This window comes from Vulpes lagopus, chromosome 19 (assembly GCF_018345385.1).
Source record: "Vulpes lagopus strain Blue_001 chromosome 19, ASM1834538v1, whole genome shotgun sequence".
NCBI classification, from domain to species: Eukaryota; Metazoa; Chordata; class Mammalia; order Carnivora; family Canidae; genus Vulpes; species Vulpes lagopus.
Genome location: NC_054842.1, coordinates 16,180,421 through 16,194,071, shown reverse-complemented (window position 1 = coordinate 16,194,071; position 13,651 = coordinate 16,180,421). Strand labels below are relative to the sequence as shown.

Genomic DNA, 13,651 nt, shown 5'->3' with positions numbered 1-13,651 from the left:
ATGGTGAGGAAAATCAGTCTTCATACTAAACAGAGTTTTATGTCATTTATTCTAGAAGCTAAAAATCTCAAAAAAAAAAAAAACCAATAAACATTTACTATAGTTCATCAGTCATTTTTAGGAATCAAAACCTCAACCTTTTTCAAATAAATGTTGTTAGCATCCCTCTCAGTTAGTTTTCTTGGATTTGCTAACTTATATCCATATCATTAAGTAATGGAAGTTATAGTGAACTACAGGGAAGCTCACAGGAGAGTCCAACCTTGAGGCTTACCAGGAAAGTGACACCTAAGTTGTGTCTGAAAGGTATGAGGTAGCCAGGTAAAGAGTGTGGAGGGGAGATAGGGAAGAGTTTTCCAATTAGGGACTGAGGTAGATATTAAACATGGCCTCAATTTACCTCTCTGGATAAATTAGGCCCATTGCCAAGTAATTTGCAATGTCTCCATCCCCAACACTGGGCTCAGCACTGTGACTTGCTTTGGCCAATGATATTTTACTAGACATGATGCAAGCAGAGGCTTACGTAAGCAGTTTTGCATTTGTACTTGCCCTCTTGCACTCTGCTATCATCACAAGACGGAACCTCGGTGAGGATGCTAGAGGATGAGCACCATGGAGCAGAGTCTGGTTGCTCCAGTCATCTAGCTGAGGCCACCCTAGATTAGCTAACATCCCGGCAATCCTTAGACATGTGACTGAGTCCCACCTAGGTCAGCAGAGCCTCCTACATAAGACACGTGAGCAGTAAACATGTATTGTTGCATGCCAACAAGTTTTGCGGTTATTATACAGCATTACTGTGGGGACAGCTAACTGATAGAAAAGGCCCAGGGGCCACGGAATGAATAGGGTACTTAAATCACTGAAAAGAATTCAGTGAATCACTGAAAAGAAACAGTAACCATTCCCACTGGTTCTCTTAATATATTGTCTCTCTCAACTGCTGTGAAGCAGTGTAGAAACAGTTCCCATTGTATGATCAATACCAACAGAAGGACTGTGGAAGAGTCTTAAGGCAAATTCTTATGTGGGTCCTATTGACCTTAGTCAAGGAAATTGAAGCCAGTTTAGCAGAGTCTTAGAGCTGAAGAGCTGAGACAGTGATGGTGAAAGAGTTCAATGGATTCATTATTTAGTATCTGTGGATAAAGATTTATAAACAATCAGTAGTCCCTTCTTTTGTTGTTTCTCCAAAATTAGAATACAACTTGATGTTGCTGGGATTATCACATATGCCATTTAAACATGGAATCTATCAATCAAGTGACTAAGGCTCATGAAAAATAAGGCAATTAATAACCTCCTTTGTGTTAACACTTCATGACCCAAGTAGTGAACTTAATACTCTAGTCCACTGGTTCTGAGACTTTGGTGTGCACCAGAAACACTTGAAAGGCTTGTTAAAAAAACCAATGCTGGGCTCCACCCACAGAGTTTCTGGTTCAGGAGGTCTGGGGATGGCCCAAGAATTTGCAAATCTAACAAGTTCCCAGGTAATGATTATTCTGACTGGAGATTGTGCTTTTAGAGCCACTGCTTCCATGACTGTGATGGTTAATTTTATATGTCAACTTGGCTAGGCTATGGTGCTCAGTTGTTTGCTCAAACATTGCTTGTGCTAGATGTTGCTCTGAAGTGTTTTTTCTAATGTGATTAACACTTAAGGGTAGACTTGATTACCCTCCATAATGTGGGTGGGTTTATCCAATCAATTGGAGACCTTGAAAGCAGACTAAGGTTTTCAGAAGAAGAGAAATAATTCTGCTTCAAGACTATAACTAGCTGGTTGGCTTACAGTTGCATTTAAGGATGCAACATCAACTCTCTCTGTTTATATATATATATATATATATATGTAATTTATAAAATATGTGTATAAATATATATAATCCATAATATATATGTATATATATATTTTCCTGCAGAGAACACTGATTAATACAGTGACATTACAACATGTTCCTTTAAAAAAAAAGAAAAAATCCAATATGCTTTTCTCTATTTTTTCACCATTTAGAAATGTCCTCAGGCAGAAGAAGACTCGTTTCAGATATTCCATGTTGGATGAAACTTTCCTGAATCCCTCTGTAGTCAGTTTTCTTGTTCTGTAGGCTGAACTATGGTTGTATTATAAACCGTTCACCACAAATGATATTCTAGAAGGCTGGGCATCATTTTAACCTTGTCTGCATTATGAAATTATTCATGAGTCCTGGTTCATAGTTAACATTTAATAAATATTTTGAATGAATAAATGAGTGAATTAATAGTTCCTATTCTTATTGAAATTTATTAATGCACCAAAGGGCTATAAAAATAAAGAACTACCAATTAGCCCTAAGAAGCTGTATAAATAAAAGCATATTTTTTCACTTTACCAGGCTCACCAAAAACCTATAAGGACAGTAGCCACTGGATAAGTAAACAAGCTGTTATAGTAATAATTGAGCTAGTCTCCTGATTTGTTCATGGGCGTTAGTCATAGAACTGTAGGCTCATTCATCCTTTCAGCAGGCATTTACCGAGTGCCAACTATATACCTGGCACTGTGTCAGATAATGAATCTATTACTTATCACTCATTATAGCACTTTTTTCAATGTTCTTAAGAAATTTTAACAAGCAATATTAAGACAATATATTTTCACACATCTAGAAAATTAGACATGTTTCTCTTATATTTTAGAAATTAAAAGGAAATTAAGGAAATGGCACTAGAATTAGAAAGAATGAGCAATTCATTAGGCAATAAGAATACTAACTAGGAATTGGGAATCTCTTTCCTATTTTAATATGCACTTGAGCTTAATTGGCTAAGTTTTGAATATGGGATGATGAGTTGAGTTGTTAATACAAATCACACACCTTTTATATACTTAATAAAATCCAAGAGTCTGGGATGCATTTGCGTTGCAGACAATTTATCTGCAGGAGTCAGTGAGTTGAGTAATAGAAAGGGATAATAGGAAATCAGTGGCTGAGAAACCTATAAAGCAAATTAACGTGTGCCTTACTTTATTAATTTATAACAATAATGTAATGGATAAATCAATGAGGAGTGCTTTGAGAGAAATGGATGGAGGGAAGAGTTCCTCCTTTTTGCAATTTGTTGAAATCATTTCCTATACAGAGGAAATATTGGCCAGATGTAAAGAAATGTCTTGTTGTGGCATGTAGAAGAATCCTGTTGTATAGCAAAATGTGTGGGTGCTCTGCTCTATCCCTTGGATCTTATGAGAGCTCCTTTTGACTTCTAGATGCTAGTATTTGCTTTTCTTTGAAGACTTTTTTTCCAAAGCCTCCATTGTAAGAGATTAGCAATGCTTGTAAAATAACCTATTCCCTGCTTTTCAGCAGCCCTCAACCCATGACTGACAGCAGTTGATGCATAAATACCCCAGCTCCCTAGTTCCTTGAGTGATGTAACTCCTAGGTATTATTTTACACAGTTCCCCAGAATTTCCATTCAGGATTAAGTTTCATTTATCTACAAGGGAAGCTGGCTTGATGAACTGCCTTTGCTTCAATATGTCATTTCCCCACTTCCTTAGTAATGCTTTCTGCATCTCCCCAAAAATGCTTGCACTTGAATCCCTATTGAGGATTAGATTCAGGGAAAACCCAAATTAAGATAGCAACAAAGAATGTTGGCTCTTTGTGCCTGTTATTCATCATGGAACCTGGGCAGTGATTTGATTTTTCAGTTTGACTTCAAAGTATTGTTTCCAGAACCCCATTTGCTGGCATCCCAGGTATCAGAGTTTTGAGCAGTTGGTTTAAGTAAGACTTTGCTTACAGAAGAGAATTCTAAACAGAGGAGGTCTTCTAAGGGCTTCCTTGTGTCCCCTCTCCCTACCATTTGTGTCCTGTAGCCTTCTCATCATATACACTTGTGGAAGACAAATTGGTGCTAATCAGACTAAGCTTTGTTCATTTTCCACTGCCAGTCTTCAATGAAGACAGTAAACATTTGTCTCAATAACTTTAAAGTGAGCATTTTTCTCCTTTTATTCTGGACATAACCAGCTTAATTAACACTTTGCACAAGCTACATAATGCCTGTTTGAGATGCCCTGTTTCTGTTCCATTTAGGAAGAGAATGTCCCTTTTCAAAACTCTATGTGTGTCTCTGTGGGGAGAAGTAGTGCAGTATGCATTTTTCTCTCAGCCATGATCTTCCACCTTTACTACTGTAAACAGTCTCCTCACTGGTCTGCTTCTTCTCTCAAACCACAAGAATCTATTTTCCCAACAGCAGCCATTATGGTCACTTAAGATAGAAATTCATGACCTTTCTCCATAGAAAAACCTACAATGGCTTTCTTATGCCATCCTGTAAAATCCGATCTGTCCTGCCATATTACAAGGTTTCCCTCCCTCACACTGTTCAAGTCTCTTCTCAGGGAGGCCTCTTCCAACCACTCTATTTGAATTTGCAAATCCTCAGACTCCCTATCTCTCTTCCCTTCTATGTTTTTATAGTTTGTAGTGCTAGATTTACTGCATGTTTGCTTATTTGTTGATGATCTTGCTTCACTAGAACAGTGCTTCTTTCCCTTAGCAAAATGCGTTTGAGATTCATCCATGTTTTATCATTGGTTCATTCCCTTTTATAGGGGAGTAGAATTCCACCATGTAGATGCCCCTAAATTCATCATTTAAAGGACTTCTAGATTGTTTTTAGGTTTTGACAGTTATGTATAAATCTGCTATGAGTATCTATACACAGGTTTTTGTGTGAATATGTTTCCCTTTCTCTTGGGTAATACCTATGAGTGAGATTACTAGGGCATATGGTAAGTATATGTTTAACTTTATTAGACTCAAACTGTTTTCCAAAGTGGTTGCACCATTTTGCACTCTTCTCCAGCAATGGACGAAAGTTCCAGCTGTTTGATATCTTTGCTAGCATTTGATATGGTAGTTTTAAAAGCATAGGGGGCACTTTGAGTACCCATCATTCTATTTAATTGGAATTTCCAGGTGGGGCCCAGTGCAGGTATTTTTTTTCTTCATTAAAATCTCTAATTAAAAAAAACCTATTAGTATTAATACAGTTTAACTTTTATAATAGTTTATCAGAATAATTGTGAAATGTGTGAAAAAGTATTTCACACATATCCCTTCTCTTCCTGCATAGTGACACCTATTGTTTGCATCCTAGATGAGTGTGGTACCTTAGTTATAATTGGTGAACTGATATTGATACATGGTTAATTAAGGTTCATGGTTTACATTAGGGTTCACTCTGTATTGTACAGTTCTGTCGAGTTTTGACAAGTGCAAATGTTGTGTATCTGCCATCATGGTGTAATACAGAATAGTTTCATCTCCCTAAAAATCCCCTGTGCTCCACCTATTCATCTTTCTCTTCACCCCACTCTGAACCCCTGGCAGCCACTGATCTTTTTTATTGTCTCTAATTTTGTCTTTTCCTGGATGTCGTATAGTTGGAACTTTATAGTATGTAGCCTGACTGGCTTCTGTCACTTTTAATATGTATTTAAGATTCCTCGGGTCCTTTTCAAAAGCTTCTCAGGAAATTGTAATGTGTAGCCAGGTGTGAGAAGCACCAAATTAGAATATAAGCTCCCAAAGGATATTTCTTTTCTTTGACTATATTTTGTTCATTTGTATATCCCCAGAGCCTAGAACACTGCCTGGCATAGAACAGGCTCTCACTAAATATCAGATAGGTAAATGAAAGAATGAATGAAGGCCAAATGAGATCCATAAAGACCTGAATACTACTTTTGAGTGGTTTCATATCAAAGGATCCACTAATTGATCATTCTGATTTGCCTAGACTTTGCCACTCCCTATTTTGCTATTCCCATACTTCATTACTCTTCAAAATACAACACATCTTGAACTTCCTCATATCTCCTTTATAACCCTCATTTGGAAATGTTCTCTTTCACTCTGCTTTCAAATCCTTCCAGACTTTCTACACATAACTCAAATTGGATTTCTTGCAAAAGACCTCCCCAGGCACCCCAAACCCATCTCTAGATTCTTAAAATAATCAGTGCTTTTAGATTTACTAGATATTGTGAAGTGCCGTCTATTCTTTCTATTGGTTCCTATTCTGAGATCCTATTCAAACTTGATTGCGTTACTTCCCTGTGTTTCTACTGGTTTCCAAGCCAGACTCTAAGCCCCCAAAGGACAGGAGTTATACTGTTACTCACTTTATTTGCTTAAATGCTCTAGGCATCTAGCATTATGCCAACCTTGAGAAATATTTGCTAATTTGTTTTTCTAGTTCAGGAAATGATGCTCTGTGAGGATGGAGAATGATGCTATGGGAACAGTGTGGGTCCAGGCAACTAAATTGGGGCACCAGTCACCGAACCTCACTGGGCCTCAGTTTCCTCATTTACATAATTAATGTTTATCTAGAGTTCCTAATTCCTTCTCTATTTGTACCATTCTGTGTTTTCTTTTCTTAAAAATTTTATTTATTTATTTGTGAGAGAGGAAGAGTGACAGAGGTAGCAAGAGAGAGCACCAGCAGGGAAGAGAGGGAGAAGCAGGCTTCCTGCTGAGCAGGGAGCCTGATGTGGGGCTCCATAATAGGACCCTGAGATCATGACCTGAGCTGAAGGCAGGTGCTTATCTGACTGAACCAGCCAGGACCTCTCCCCCCCATTCTGTGTTTTGATGATTATAGTAACAACAGAGGAATTTTGACAAATGACAAAACTGATGTAAATAGATATAGTTTCTTCTGAGTTTACACATCAGTCTTTAGAACAACAAAGAGGAATGAAACTGTTAGTTTCAGATTAAATTCTGATTTTCATGGAAAATTTTCATGAGTTGTTTTCCTTTCCCCTGTGCCTTGCCCCTTACCTGGAATACCTTCTTTCCTTCTACACTTTCCCAGTGTTCAAAGGTACATGCAGATTCCACCTCACAGAACCTTTCACGGTTTGTAACTTTATTTGCTTTTTACTTGTTCTTGTATTTTTCCCCTGTGTCTGCTAGCTTCATAAGAGAGGAGCTGCACAGATCATCATTGTATCAGTGCCTGATACATGATAGGCCCTCAACAAACGTCTGTTAAATGAATTAATGATGTTAATAGATGTGCTCTGAAAAAAATATTTTAATAGCACGTAAGTGCTAGAAACACTGCATACTTTATCACACCTACTTGGGGTGCCACAACCCTGTATATAAGAAGCTTGTTTACTTTTGTCACCCCAGGATATGCCATGTTTATTTCATTATGGACCTTACCCCCTTTTTATTTTGCTTCAACCATCTATTTACTCAGTAATCACACCCATATTAATAAAAACAGTACCTAACTGGTATAAACAACTCCCATGTGTCCAGGACTATTTCAAGCACTTTATATATATGATTTTAGAACAGTACTAGTTTACAACAGTCTTAATTTACTATTTTTATTTGAGAATTTCAGGTGAGGACAGAGGCATAGAGGGTTAAAATGACCTCCTAAGACACATAGTTCCTTGAGAAACCACCAGTCAGATAGCTCAGTATGAAAAATGCTGGTCTAATGGCATTTAAAGCCTCTGATGCAAGACTGGCCAGCATTTGAATCTAGAATGGAGTGGATTCTGGAGTGGATTGCTGCTTTCTAAATGTGGGTCTAAATGAGGATTTCAGGGGAAGATGTTGGAGTAGGAGGACCCATGGATGCAACTAGAAAACACCCAGATCAGTGTAAAAAACCCAGACAATGACACTAAGACTGGCAGAAAAACAAAACAAAAGAAAACAACAACAACAAAAAACTTCACAGCTAAATGTAGAGGAGAGGCCACCTTGAGGAGGGCAGGAAGGGCAAAGACATGGTTGCGGGAAATGGACTGTGGTCATCTGTGGGAGGAAAGGATGCCCAGGGAGAGGAGAGAGACAGGCTCTCACACCTGGGAGACCACATGGGGAAGATGAATCCCCATAACATTTGGCTTTGAAAACCAGTGGGACTGGTTAAAAACTAGAATTTTAAAAATCAGTGAGCTTTACACTGGGAGACACAAAAGGGCAAGAAGAGAATGAGTTCTTGCCCTTTAAAAGCACAACTAGGAGCTGGTTCTTTGAAAAGATCAACAAAAATTGGTAAACTTTTAGACAGACTCATCAAAAAGAAGAGAGAGGAGACTCAAACAAAATCATAAATGAAAGAGGAAAAATAACAACTGATACCAAATAAATACAAAGGACTGTAAGAGAATATTATGAAATATTATATGTCAGCAAATTGGACAGCCTAGAAGAAATAGATACATTCCTAGAAACACATAACCTCCCAAAATTGAACAAGTAAGAAATAGAAAATTTGAGCAGACCAATTACCAGCAATGAAACTGTATCAGTACTCTAAAAATTTCCAAAAAACAAAAGTTCAGGATCAAATGTCTTCATAGGTGAATTCTACCAAACATTTAAGAGATAGTTAATACATACTTTTCTCAAACTATTCCAAAAAATAGAAGAGGAAGAAAAATATCCAAATTCATTCAACAGTACCCTGATACCAAAACCAGATAAACACACTTCTAAAAAAGGGAACTATAGGCCAATACCTCTGATGAAAATAGACACAAAAATCCTTAACAAAGTATTAGCAAACCAAGTCCAATAATACATTTTTAAAAAAGTCATTCACCACAGTCAAGTGGGATTTATTTCTGGGAGGTTCAACTTTTGCAAATCAATCAATGTGATAATTCATATTATAAGAGAAAGGATAAAATATGTATGATCATTTCAATCAATGCAGAAAATGTATAACATTCTTTCATGATAAAAACCCTCAACAAAGTAGATTTAGAGGGAATACACCTCAACATAATAAAGGCTATATATATATATATATATATATATATATATATATATGAAAAATCCACAGCTAATATTATACTCAATGGAGAAAAGCAGAGGTTTTCCCCTAAGATCAGGAACAAGACAAGGATATTCACCACTAATGTTTTTATTCAACGTAGTACTGGAAGTCCTAACCACAACAATCAAATCAGTGAAAGGAATAAAAGACATCCAGGTTGGTAAGGAAGAAGTAAAACTATCACTCTTTGCAGGTGACATGATACTATATATAGAAAACCCTAAATACTCCATTAAAAACTACTAGAACTGATAAATGAAATCAGTAAAGTTGTGGATACAAAATCAATGTACAAAAAGTCTGTTGCATTTCTATACACTAGTAATGAAGCAGCAGAAAGAGAAATTAAGCTAATAATCCCATTTACAATTGCACAAACAATAATAACATACCTAGGAATAAACGTAACCGAGGAGGTGAAAGACCTATGCTCTGAAAACTGTAAGACAATCATGAAAGAAATGAAAGATGACAGAAACAAATGGAAAGATAGTCCATGCTCATGGATTGGGAGAACAAATATCGTTAAAATGTCCATATTACCCAAAGCATTCTACAGATTTAATGTAATCCCTATCAAAATACAAAGCATTTTTCATAGAACTAGAAGAAACAATCCTAAAATTTGTATGGAACCACAAGAGATTACAAAGAGCCAAAGCAATCTGAAAAAGAAAAAAGCTATAGTTATTAAAATTCCAGATTTTGAGTTATACTACAAGGCTGTACAATCAAAACAGTATGATATTAACATAAAAATAGATGCATAGATCAATAGAATAAGATAGAAATTTCCAAAACAAAACCACACTGTATCGTTAATTAATTTTTGACAAAGGCTAGAAGAATATGCAGTGAGAAAAAGAGAGTCTTTTTAACAAATGGTGCTGGGAAAAATGGACTATTACATGCAAAAGAGTGAAACTGAGCCACTTTCTTATACCAAACACAAAATAAAGTCAAAATGTATTACAGGCCTAAATGTGGTATCTGAAACCATGGGGATGCCTGGGTGGCTCAGTGGTTGAGTGTCTGCCTTCGACTCAGGGCATGATCCTGGGGTCCTGGGAATAAGTGCTCCCTCGAGAAGCCTGCTTTTCCCTCTGCCTGTGTCTCTGTCTGTCTCTGTGTGTTTCTCATGAATGAGTAGATATCTGAAACCATAGAAATCATAGAAAAGAATACAGGCAGTAATTTCTCTGATAAGTCATACTATTTTTTCTAGATATGTCTTTTGAAGTGAGGGAAACAAAAATTAAACTATTGAGACTACATCAAGATAAAAAAGCTTTTGTACAGTGAAAGAATCAACAAAACTGAAAGATAACCTTCTGAATGGAAGGTATTTGCAAATATCATATCCAATAAAGGATTAGTATCCAAAGTAAATAAAGAACTTACACAATTCAACACCCCAAAACCATATAATCCATTTAAAAATAGATCTTCTCTGATGAAGACATACAGATGGCCAACAGACACATGAAACGATGCTCAACATTACACATCATCAGGGAAATGTAAATTAAAACTACAATGAGATATTACCTCACACCTGCCAGAATAGCTAAAATTAAAAATACAAGAAACAACAAGTGTTGGTGAAGATGTAGAGAAAAAGGAACCTTTAGTACTGTTGGTGGAAATGCATACTGGTGCAGTCACTATGGAAAACAACATGGAAGTTCCTCAAAAAGTTAAAAATAGAACTTCCCTATGATTACTAGATATTTACCCAAATAATGAATAGTAATTCAAAGGGATACAGGCACTCCTATGTTTACAGAAGCATTATATACTATAGCCAAATTATGGAAACAGCCCAAGTATTCATTAATATATGAATGGAAAAAAGTTGAGTAATATATACAATGGAATTTTATTCAGTCATAAAAAAGAACAAAATCTTGCTATTTGCAACAACATAGATGGAGCTAGAGAGTCTAATGTTAAGTGAAATAAGTCAGAGAAAGAGAAATACCTTATGATTCCAGTTACATGTGGAATTTAATAACCAAAACAAGTGAACAAAGTGAGAAATAGAAAAAAATAGGCCAAAAAAAGACCTTAGCTTTAGAGAACAGATGGTTATCAGAGGGGAGATGGGTGAGGGGATGAGTGAATTAGGTGAAGGAGATTAAGAGTACACTCATCTTGATGAGCAGTGAACAATATATAGAGCTGGTAAATCATGATATTGTATACCTGAAACTAATATTACACTGTATGTTAACTATCCTGGAATTTTAAAAATAAATGTCAGTCTATTCTACATTTACCTTTATCTGTGTAATAATACTGATCATTCTCACCTGGAAGGGCGTTTGTAGAAATTGATTGAAACAATGTATCTAAAGAAGGTAACATTGCCAGTAGCTAGTGATAAATGCTAGGGAATTTTAGTTATTATCAGCAGAGAATTTTGCAAAAAATTCATTAATACTTGATGAATGTAAGTTACATTTTTTTGCCACATTTTTCTCCCTTTTCATCATTGAGTCTTTGGTGGTTTTGTTTACCTTGAAAGTTCTAATAACAGTGAATTAGTTATGTGGGGCATGTAACAAAGAGCCTTAAAATACTAACTGTATTCAATAAAAGTTTATGATTCACAAAAAGTCCAGAGTTGGTTTTCATGATGAGGCAGCTATGTTCCAGGCTGTGACTTAGGTCCTTCACTGCATCTTCTGCCTTGAGTGCAAAGACAAGAAAAGAGCAAGCAGACATCATCCCAGGAGGGTTTAAAAAATAATTATAAGCACAACACTTTTTTGTTGCCCAATTTTTTTGTTTGTTTGGTGTACCTCACAGATACCTTATTCATGTCACAAAGGAAATGACATGTTTACAAGTTTACAGCAATGCTCCATGTTCCCATTTAACAGAGCTTACTGAGATTTATAGCCAGACTGATGTTCCCTCTGATGTGTATTGTAAATAAAGCTGGTTAGTGATGACCATGAGCAGGTGCAGGACTCGAAGCTTTCAGAGCTTTACTTCCTTCATCAGCACTCCTAATTTTATAACTGATGAAGCCCATCAACCCCATTCCTACTCAGATCTCTTGATAAACTTGGGTAGAATAGGGCTTCATGGGGACCCAAATATTTTTTAAAAGACTTTGAAACATTTGGTATAGGATCCCTGGTGCCTGCCTCAGGGATCTGCCCGGCCAATGACTCGGAAAGGTCACTGAGTGCCATATTGCCTAGTTCTTAAAGCACTGACCCTGAATGAAGGCTCAGGAACCCCACGCACTTTCTGGTTACATTTAGGTAATTGAAAATCCAGTAGTCGAAATGTCCAGTCTTTTGTAATTAGCAAAGTTGTGAACACGACTTGAGGTTAATTAGTTTTCCTATCTAGAACTTGAGCCTGTGGCAGGTGGTTTGCAGTGGGAGAGTGAATATAGTCATTAAAGCTTTGCTATTTTTCATCTCCCCTACTTCTCACTATTCTGTAGACATTTTAGGAAAAAAAACCCCTGTTATTATGTTCATGATGAATTTTCACAAAGTAAAACAATGTAAAAAGTCATGTAATGCAGATTCTTTGGGTTTTGTCCATTATGAAATATCTTATTTTTTTTCTTTCCCTTTTCCCTCAATACTTTAAATACTTCCCTCCACTCTTTTTCCTGGTTTCTGAGAAGTAGGGTATGATTCTTATCTTTGTTCCTCTATAGATAATGTGTTATTTTGCTTTCCTTCTTCTTTCAAGATTTTTTTTTTTTTTTGGTCTTTGATTTTCTTTGGTTTGAAGATGATATTCCTAGGTGTAGATATTTTGACATTTATTCTCTTTGGTGTTCTCTGAACTTCCTGGAGCTGTGGATAGGTGTCTGACATTAATTTGGGGAAATTCTCAGTCATTATTGTTTCATATTTTCTTCTGTTCCTTTCTTCTCCTTTTGGTATTCTCATTATGTGTACGTTACACCTTTTGTAGTTGCCAGCAGTCCCTAGAATTCTGCTCTCTATTTTTCATCTTTGTTCTCTTAGCTTTTTAGTTTTTGATGTTTCTATTGCTATATCCTCTAGCTCACTGATTCTTTCCTCAGTTATGTACAGTCTGTATAAACTTATGAAAGTCATTCTTCATTTCTCTTACAGTGTTTTTTTTTTAATCTTTTTTTATCTCTAGCATTTTGGGGGGTTGTTTATTAGAATTTTTATCTCTTAGCTTACATTGCCCATCTGTTCTTGTATGCTTTCTACTTTATCCATTAAAGTTCTTAGCATATTAATCATAGTCATTTCAAATACTCAGTCTGATGATTCCAACATCCCTGGCATATCTGGTACATTTCTGGTGTACCAAGCATCCTGGTGCTCGTTCTGCCCTTTCAAACTATATTTTTGCCTTTTGGTATATCTTTTAATTTTTTCTTGATAATCACACATGGGTACTGGGTAAAAGCAACTCCAGTGAATAGGCCTTTACTGGTGGAGAGGTTTGGGAAAGGGGAAGCATTTTATAGTCCAGTGATTAGGTCTATCTCTCAGTGATCCTGTGTTTCTGGGCAGTGAACTTCACAAGGGCTTTTCTGTTTCTTCTTCCCATTTAAGTGAGACAGGATGACACCAATGAACTAGAGTTGGGTATTGTCTTTTTCCTAGGCAATTTAGGCTTTGATAATACCCCAGCAGCTTAGGTTCTGGTTAACTAGATTTCCCTAAGAACAGGCCTTGTTAAGAAGAACAGAGTACTCTGGTTTATTTCAAAATGGTTCCTTATTCTCTTTCCTTGCAGGAAGCCTGAGGGG

At 36.5% G+C, this 13,651-nt stretch overlaps 1 protein-coding gene and 1 pseudogene across 18 annotated transcripts in view; one reads left to right on the top strand and one right to left on the bottom strand.

The window, feature by feature from the left end:
• The window catches only part of RBMS3 (RNA binding motif single stranded interacting protein 3), a 1,727,904-nt gene that overhangs the window by 268,771 nt on the left and 1,445,482 nt on the right, over window positions 1-13,651 (top strand). The gene's annotated exons all lie outside the window — the stretch shown is intronic.
• On the bottom strand, window positions 11,834-12,016 carry LOC121478548 (annotated as a pseudogene).